At 56.0% G+C, this 9,349-nt stretch overlaps 1 long non-coding RNA gene across 1 annotated transcript; it reads left to right on the top strand.

Annotated features, from left to right (window-relative positions):
- The first annotated feature begins 2,342 nt into the window (after positions 1-2,342).
- Positions 2,343-5,769, top strand: LOC138424347 (uncharacterized). Its single transcript, XR_011250815.1, has 2 exons — positions 2,343-2,602; positions 4,893-5,769. It is a non-coding gene; the product is annotated as an uncharacterized lncRNA (long non-coding RNA).
- The last annotated feature ends 3,580 nt before the right edge of the window (positions 5,770-9,349 follow it).

Genomic DNA, 9,349 nt, shown 5'->3' with positions numbered 1-9,349 from the left:
CCATCACAGCCATCCTGCCCAGAGCTTGGGGACCAAAGTGTTCATGGTCAAGAAGTATTTTCCTAATGAAATGATCCCTTCTTCTTGCCAAACACCAATGTTTCTGCCAGACACACACACAGTGCCGTGAGCAGGGGCATCTGTAGAGAACTCACCGTCTTACTGGGGTGGGTGAGGGTGGACAGAAAAACAGAGGGCACGGGACCCAGCCGCCCCTTCCTGCCAACCTCCCGCCCTCCTCCTGGGAGCACTGGCCTCTCAGCCTGCATCTCAGAGGGGAGTGAGCTTCCCGTCCGACAGTGCCGTGTGCTTTCCTGTGGGAAGGGGTCAGTTGTGCCAGGCTGGGTCTGAGGCTCAGACCCAAGCAGGGGACCCCAGACACTGCTTCCTGCTGGACCAAACAACACCGTCCCCTCCCTGAGTCACTGCTGAGTGAACAGAACTGGCTGCCTGGGAGGCCTGGGTTTTATCCAGGAAATGGCTCCAGGGCCTCCCCCTGTCCTCAGTGGTGACCTCTGGGCATCCTTAGTCCAAGGACCCTGGGCTTAAGGTTCAACTGAGCCACCAGCAGGGAGACCCAGGGCACGCAGGGGCTGAGCGAGGGCCACTCTTGCAGGGTAGGGGTTGCAGGTGGGCCCAGCACAGGGTCTGCCCACCCCAGCCATGGGAGGTGTGAACACTGTGACCAGTCGCTACACCAGGGCTGGAGAGGGGCTTGTGAGCAGGAGATTGTGGTGAGGGGCTCCGCCAGCACTCCCGCTGCCCATCCACAGAGAACCGGATCCCACCTCCCAGCCAGGGGGTTGGAAGGAGGGGGCAGCACAGGCTGCTGGGGACTCTCATCTTGGTCTTTGGGCTGGGGGCAAGACAGTGGGGACCCCATGGATGTGTGGGGGTGTCCTGGGGATGCTGAGGGGAGGGTGGCCCCCTGGTGGGGAGGCTGTGGGAGGGATGCTGCCAGCGGGGGTTGGGTGTGCACCCTGCTGTCTCCCTAGCCTGGCTCCAGGACTGTGGTGTACCCAGCAGCCCTGACTATGGCCCTCGCCTGGCCCTGAGTCCCGTCCCTGAGTCCCGCCCCCTCTGGGGCAGCTGGTGGCTTCCCTGATGTGTATTTGGGAAGGATGTTGAGTCCCCGAACTCCCTGCAGCCCTGAGGTGCGAGGCCTGCTCTGAGCCCCGTTCCCCAGGCCTAGAGCTGCAGCTGCTGCACTTGGTGAGGGGCCTGTCCTGGGCAGGGTGAGAAAATGGGCAGGAAACGGGGAAATGAAAGCACAGAGGGAAGTGGTCTGCCCCAGGCGGGCCGAGTGAGCAAGGGGCAGAAAGTCACAAGGTTGTGAAGAGGGCAGCAGGTGCTGGGCTGGTCTTGGTTCTAGAGCCTCAGCAGCCCCTAGGGAGGAGCCCTGGGCCCCCCGTCTGCTCGCACCCAGAACCCCACACACATGGGGAAATGCACTAGGTGTCTCTGGGCAGCACCTCTTAATCACCCATTTTCACTGCCCTTGGCTTCCAGGCTCCCGTTTGGGGTGGTGCCCCTCCAAGGCAGCCAGCTAAGGTCTGAGGGATGACAGTGCTTCCCGGGGGCCAGGGCTGCACCCCACTCCTCCCAGCACAGTTCACATGGGGTGGGACTCAGAGGGGGGAGCAGTGTGATGGAATGTGGGGCCCTGGTGCCTCAGAAGTCTGTCTGCTCCTCAGGACACAGTGGTCCCTCCATAGGGAGAGTCTTCCGGGAGCTCAGAAAGTCAGGAGATGCCCCAGGAAAGGCCTGCAGGGGTCCAGTGGGAAGCCGAGGCCAAGGGGGGAGCCGCAGCAGGACGCCTCAGGCAGGATTCTAGAGGATGGCACCTCCATCCCCACCTGTGGGTGACAAGCTCCATGCTGGGTCTGGTTGGAGGGCTTTGCAGTGTCAGGGCAAGCAGGGTGGGGCCCCGTGCAGGGCTGTTGTGCTGGCTGCCACTCACGGTCACTTGTGTCTCAAGCACCCAGATGAGGAAGCTGAAGCCAGGCTTAGCTGCAGAAAGCGGAAGAGAGGGTGCTGGGCTGTGCCTGCACCCCTGGGGTTCACCCTTGCCCCTGGCCCCTCAATTCTTCCCACGGCACCCCAAGTGGGAGGCACACATTCAACCGCCTTTTCTGAAAAGAGCAAGGGACAGGATGGGTGGCGAGCGGGCCGCTCTGTGATGTGAGTTTGCACAAGCTGGCACGTGTGTGCCTGGACCTGGGTGCAGGCAGGCACAGAAACTGCTCTCCTACTTGTTCTGACTTGGTCGCCACAACAGACTCGAAAGCAAATGTTTGGGCCCTGGGCTGCTGAGGAGGAAGCTGAGGTTTGGGAGGTTGGGTGACTCAGAGGGAAGCCAGCTCATCCGCTGGTGCTGGTCGGTGTGACTCCAGGTCAGGTGGCTGAGAGCCGGGGACAGTGCTGCTGACCGTGTGGGCAGGGTGGGTGAGCTCCTGCAGGAGAAGAGCACCTCATGTCAGTAAGTGTGAGCGCAGGAGGAGAAGTGACCTCGGGGACGAAGTCACCATGCAGGGAGGTGACTTCAGGGAGAAGTGATCTCCAGAATGAAGTCACCACAAGGGGACAAGTGACCAGGGGAGAGGTAACTTGGGGAGAGAAGTGACCGGAGGGAAAGAGGTGACCACGGGGGAGAAATGACCATGGGGAGAGGTGATGTCAGGGGGAAATCAACATCAGGAGAGGCGATCTTGAGGACAGAGTGACCACAGGGGGACAAGTGACCACAGGGAGAGGTGACTGAGAGGTGACCTCAGGGAAAGTGACCACAGGGAGAGGTGACCCCAGGGGGTAAGTGGCCACAGGGAGAGGTGACCATGGGGAGAGGTGACCTTGGGGAAGAGGTGACCACAGGGAGAGAAGTGACCACAGGGAGAGGTGACCACAGGGAGAGGTGGACCATGGGGAAGAGGTGATTGTCAGGGCAGAGGTTGCCAGGGGAGCAGCCGCCCTGCAGGTTGAGGAGAAGGGCCCATGGGAAAAGGGCATAGGAAGGGCGACGGTCAGCACACCCTGTTCCTCTGGACCTGTGGGCTGGCCATAGCAGGTACCGTAGCGTAGACGCCTCGGGGCCTCGGGAGTCCCCAGTCGCTGGGCCAGGGTCCCGCCCTCCGCAGGGGCACCTGCTCCCCCACTCCCCTCATGCACAATGGTTAGGACAGCTCATGAGAGTCCGAGCTGCTGATGTCACCCATGCCAGCTGCCAGCCAGGCGGTGCTGTGCTGAGAGTCACGCTTGCCCACAGTGTGGGAGTACACCACGTACGGAATGCTGCCTGCCTGGGCGTGTGCACCTGTGTGTGCATGTGTGTGTGTCTATTGTTATGGGGACAATGCAGCACGGTCACAAGAGTGAGAAGTGTCTTGGAGGGGCTGGAGGTTGAGCCAAGTGAGGATTTGCGTCACACGTGACCACTGAGGCCAGCACCTCCTTTGCTATAGAAAACAAATGCAAATCTCCCTTTCCTGGTCCAGTGGAGCCCTGAGAACTGGGCAGAAGCAAGTGGAAGTTTACTGCAAACTGGGCTCCTGGGAGTCTCAGTTTATTGTCAAATACCATTACAGACACCTGGCTCCAAGAAGACCCTTGTGAGGAAGGCTAAGCCCAGCGCTGGTGGCCAGCAATGCAGCTGGTATGAGGGGGGGACAGCCCCACCCAGTGAGGGCCTCCTAGGAATCTCCCCCTTCAACCAAGGGAGGGGTTTCAGCCACCTGTGCATGCCTCCCTGTCCTGCAGGGCTGCCTTTGGGCCCAGGGCACAGCTGAGTCACTTGCTGGGTGTGAGCTCGGCTGACTTTCTGCACACATGTTACTCTAAACGTTGCATAAACATAGGTCCCCTTCAGGTGCCATTTCATCCTTGACTCTGAAACTTAGGTGACATTTTCTTTGCTTATTTTGGAGAACAGACTCAGAGCCGAATGTAGAGACCCCAGTAGCCTTGGCATTGGGTTCCCTTGGACAAGATCCTTCTGGGAGTTGGAGTCTGTGACCCTTCAGTCCCCAAGGCCCTGCCTATGAGGAAGCCCTTGCTGGGTCTTGACTTGGGGCCTGGCAAGTTGGTCTTGGTGCCCTGGGGCTGCTACGATGGAGGTGTCCCTCCCCACCCTGGTCCTAGCTCAGCAAAGGCCCTGCCCCACACTGGAGGCCTGGAGGCTTCCAGAGAGGCTCCTGCAGGTCTGACCCAGGTGCGTATGGATCAGGGCCAGGAGAGGGGTTCCCCCCGCCCTGAGTGAGTGCTCTCAGGGTGACTCATACAGGCACTAGAGCCCCTGAGAAGCTTCCTCCCTCGCTCTGACTGCACTCCGCTCGTGACCTTGGGCTGAGGACATCCAGTTGGCTTGTCCAGGCAAGGCCCACTCTCACAGCATCCACCCTAAACTGCGGGTGTGACAAGCTCCTGCCTGGCTCTAGGCTGACGGGAGCCCCTTTCAGCCTCCCTGTGGCTCAGAGGCTGGGCCTTCCCCTGTGTCTGGATGACCCTGGGTGCAAGGCAGGGTGTGGCTCCGTCCTCGAGCCCATATTCTGTGCACACAGGCTGCCCAGGTGAGGTCCAGGTTCAGATGCAAGGAGCATTGCTGGGGGGAGCAGGCATCCACCAGTGACACCACTTGTGAGACCCGGTGTAGGGTGGGTAACAAGGACTGAGGCCTCAGGCAGCAACAGCAGTGTGTGCCTGCGTGGGGTCCCGGGGGCCTGGGTCTGTGGGTTCCCAGGCTGGAGGCTGCGAGTCCTGCCAAAGCCCTCTGATGGGCCCCCTGATTCACGGTGGTGGGGGCAGACAGAGAGGGGGAAGGAGAGGGGAGGATAGATCCATGGTGGCTAAAGTGGTGGGTTGGCTGAGAAAGACTCAGCAGTGTCCTTTCTGCTGGGCAGGATCGGACGGAGGGATGCAGGAGTCTCTGGAAAAGATGTTGTGGTCCTGGACTTCAATCACACTGCTGGAAGAAAACGCAGGCCAGGAGTTCACCCGCAGATTTTGTTTGAGTGCTGGGTGTGTGCAATCACCGCGCTGCTCCAGCATAGAAAGAGGAGGTGCAGTTCCGCAGAATGCTCACTTCACTGGTTTGCGGCAGCCCCCTTCCACCCCTGCCACCCCCTCAGCCCTGCCTACACCCAGCCCTTCACGGACATCTCGAATTGCTCATAGTCCCTGCCCCCATCCTCTCTGATTTCACATTGTTCCCTCACTGGGAAGTTCTGCATGCCTTTGCCTGGGTAGTTGCAAATGTCCTTCAAGACACAGCCCTGCCCTTTCACTTCTTTCCACTGTACCTCTACACATGGCGACCTGAGCTCCTAGTACATTAACATGGTCTCTCTGTTTTAGGTAGAGCTCTTTTTGATGCAAAACCCTAATTCAAATTGTTGTTCTTCAGTTGATCAGTCGTGTTCGACTCTTTGTGATCCCGTGGACTGCAGCACATCAGGCTTCCTTGTCCTTCATTATCTCACAGAGTTTGGTCAAACTCATGTCCACTGAATTGGTGATGCCATCCAACCATCTCATTTTCTGTTCCCCCCTTTTCCCCCTGCCCTCAATCTTTACCAGCATCAGGGTCTTTTCCCATTTGAATGAATATAAGTAAAAAGAAAATTTATTGGCTTACATTAATCTATTACTAGATCACCCGGGAGCAGTTTCAGGCATGGAACTGTTTCAGGAACCCAGAAGATGGCCTCAAGGCTCTGCCTCTCTCTTCATGTATTGGTTCTGCCAGTTTATTTTTATAAATATAAATTTTAAAAACTCTTTTCTTCAATTATTTATTTGGCTGCACTGGGTCTTAGTTGTAGCATGTGAACTATGTGAACTCTTAGTTGTGGCATGCAGGATCTAGTTCCCTAACCAGGGATCAAACCTGGGCCCCTTGCATTGGAAGCATGGAATCTTAGCCACTGGACCACCAGGAAAGTCTGTGGTTCTGCTTGTTTTGACTAACTTCACTCAGAGTGTCAACTGCCTCCCCATGGGGTGTAGATGGCCTTTGGCAAGCACGAATTTGCCTCTTAGTGGATTAGCAGCCCCAGTGGGAACAGGCTGATGTTTTTTCTGATCACTCTGCAGAAAAGTCCCAAGGGTTCTTAATGATGTGACTTGGGTCACGTGAGCATCCCAGAACCAACCATTGTGGTTAGCGAATGGGCTATCTGCCTGTCTGTCTACTCGATAGGGTCAGCCCCATAGGAAAGAGAGGTTTGGTGCCTGGCAGAGGGGATGGAGGCTGAGCAGAGTCCACCCCCAGCAGAGTAGATGACACCCTGCTAGGAGGGTGTCTCTGAACTGCCTGCCCCTTGCACAATGCCTGGTGGCATTTGGGTGGGTCCAATCTGCACCGACTGGCTGCTTCTGCTCTTAGGGGCTCTGTGGTCAGAGACAGTGGGGCGGGTGGGCTCTGAGGAAGCTGAAGGGTTTACAAAGCCTTTGGGAAGCTTCTCAACCTCTGCACTGAATTAATGGCAGAACTGACCAATGGAGGGCGGGTGAGCAGGCCCTACCTGCCCTGAGGATAGGGGTGGACACAGCCTGCTCCTGTGCTGCCCCAGGACCTCGCCCATCCCTGCCCTGCTTCCTAAGGCCTGTGTACACTTTTTGCAAATTATCCCTTTCTTAAACACTCCTAAAATATTAGTTTGATTGTCACAGCTATTTGCTGCTGGGAAAGATTGAAAGCAGGAGGAAAAGTGGCTACAGAGGATGAGATGGTTGGATGGCATCATTGACTCAATGGACACGAGTCTGGGCACACTCCAGGGAAGTCTGGCATGCTGCAGTCCATGAGGGTGCTGAGTTGGACAGAACTGAGCGCCTGAAAAACAACAACAACAACAGCTTCCTGTCAGGCCCACACACGGAAGGAACCATCCCACCCTCCATAAAAACATGCTAACTGCTCCCAGAAGGGACTTTCCCAGGTCTTTCCCTGAGGGAGAAACCTGGAAGCAACTTTCACTTCACCCTCAGATCCATCCTCAATAGCACCCACGACTGGTAAGAACTGTTAATAAAAAGTGTTCAGACTCAAATGTATTCTTATCATCTTATTACTAGCGGTCAACCTCCATAAATAATTATTCACAGGGCAGTGTGTCAGAAAACGCTGTTCAGTTCAATGGTTGGTCACCCACTCGGCCTCCTCTCTGTGTGTGGGAAAACACTGTCCTGGGGCTCTAGGAGCCCCCGCACAGAGAGGTCTGAGGGCTCCAGGGATGCCCTGCCCAGTTCCCACCCTGTGGAGGATGGAGTCATCCGCCCACGCTCTGGGAAATTCCCGGGACCAGGGATTTCCTTGCCGCATCCCTGGAATATTGTTTTCCCTCCACAGGAAGCCAAGTCTCTTCCTGGCAGGGATTCCCCATCCGTCCCAGAAGCAGAGCCCCTGAACTTCCAGCTCGCACACCTGGGCTGGCCTCTGGAATCCAGGGCAGCAGCAGCTGGGGGCCCCTGTACCCTGGGCCAGGGCTGGAGCCTGCCTTTGTTTGAAAGTTTGAATGTTTTGTTCATCGTGAATGTCACAGTCATTTTGATTTTTAAAACTGTTGCCCTAAACCTTCCTACACAGTTGGTGAAGATGTAAATTGGTGCATTCACTACTGAAAACAGAATGGAGGTTTCTCAGAAAACTAAAAAGAGACCTACCATATGATCCAGCAATCCCATTCCCGGGCATATATCCAGACAAAACTCTAGTCCAAAAAGATACATGCACCCTGTGTTCACAGCAGCATGATTCGCAGCAGCCAAGACACGGAAGCTGCCTAAATGCCCACTGACAGAGGAATGGATAAAGAAGGTACATATATGCAATGGAATATTACTCAGTCTTGAAAAAGAAAGAAATGAGGCCATTTGCAGCAAGGAAATGATGAACCTAGAGATTATCATGCTGTGAGGTCAGTCAGAGAAAGACAAATGCGGTATGATATCACTTTCATGTGGAACCTAAAATATGGCATAAATGACCTATTTATGAAACAGAGACAGGCTCACAGATATAGAGCACAGACTTGTGGTTGCCAAGTGGGAGGGGGTTGGGGAAGGAATGGAGTGGGAGGCTGGGGTTGGCAGATGGAAGCTCTTGTATAGAGGGCGGATAAACAAGTCTGTATAGCATAGAGAACCATTTTAGCATCCAATAATAAACCAAAATGAAAAAGAATATTTAAAAAGAATGTATATATACGTGTGTGTATGTATATAGTGGAATATATGTATGTGTACATATATATATATACACACGCACAACTGAATCACTATGCTTTACAGCAAAAATTAACACATGTTGTAAAATCAACTATACATCAATTTTTTAAAATGCCCTAGAAAGTACAATCTTGATCAGTGGGTTTTCGGCATCCCCCGCAAGGGCTGGGCTGGGGTCCAGTCTCTGTCTTTGGGTGGTGGGACACACAGGCTGAGATGGGCCCTGCAAACAAGACTGGGGCCAGCAAGAGCGGGGGTCCCTTGGTCGTTTGAATAAGGCCGTGTCCCACAGACACTTTGAACCCCTGAGGGTTTTGCTCCCCACTGGACCCTGTGCCAGTGCCTGAAAACAGTACTCTGCAGGGGCCTGGCCAACAGGGCAGGAGGGCAGCCCCCAGGGACACAGAGCAGCCACGGCATGCCAACTTGTCCCCTGCCAGCTGCTGTCCTGGGGGGTGATGACGGGGGGCTTCTGAAGAAGGAAAATCCTGAGGGTGGGTGGGTCCTTCCAGAAGAGGGTCAGGGCCCCAGCACAGCCACAGCGACACTTCCTCCCAGATGGCTCTGCTCAGGGCCCAGACTCCTCCAGGGTCAGGACAGCCCGCCTGGTGCTGTGGCTTCCTCCCTGGCTCTCAGGGACGATGAGCACACACGTGCCCTGGTCCCTGGTGCCTGTGACTCCCTGAGCCACACTGTGGGTTTCCTTTGGAACACTATGTTTGGGAGCTGGCCTCTGAACAGAGCTGATCCCAGGTGTGCAGAGAGCACGGGTCACTTTCTCCCCATCCCCCTGTGTGTTCTTCTAGCCCTGAGTCCTGGGATGGCCCAGGTGGCAGACGGAAAGGAAGTGCACGGGAAGGTGGGAAGTCTCCATGGGGACATAGCAGCCAACACACACCCTGGTGCTCATGGTGGCGGACTGAGCCTGCGGGACCCCCAGGGAGCCCCACTTCCTGGCTTCCTGCTGTCTGTCCTGCGAGGCTCACCTGGTTCAGGGTCGGCCAGAGAACACCTCTCACCTGGAGGGAAGGCAGACCGTGCATGGGGCCAGGGGCCAGGGACATGCTGTTAGGATACCAGGCCACTGGTCATCCTAAAGAGCCTGCTCTTTAATAAATGCAGTCTTATC

This window comes from Ovis canadensis, chromosome 1 (genome assembly GCF_042477335.2).
Source record: "Ovis canadensis isolate MfBH-ARS-UI-01 breed Bighorn chromosome 1, ARS-UI_OviCan_v2, whole genome shotgun sequence".
Classification (NCBI taxonomy): domain Eukaryota; kingdom Metazoa; phylum Chordata; class Mammalia; order Artiodactyla; family Bovidae; genus Ovis; species Ovis canadensis.
The sequence above is the reverse complement of the archived record's forward strand: the minus strand, read 5'-3'. Positions and strand labels throughout refer to the sequence as shown.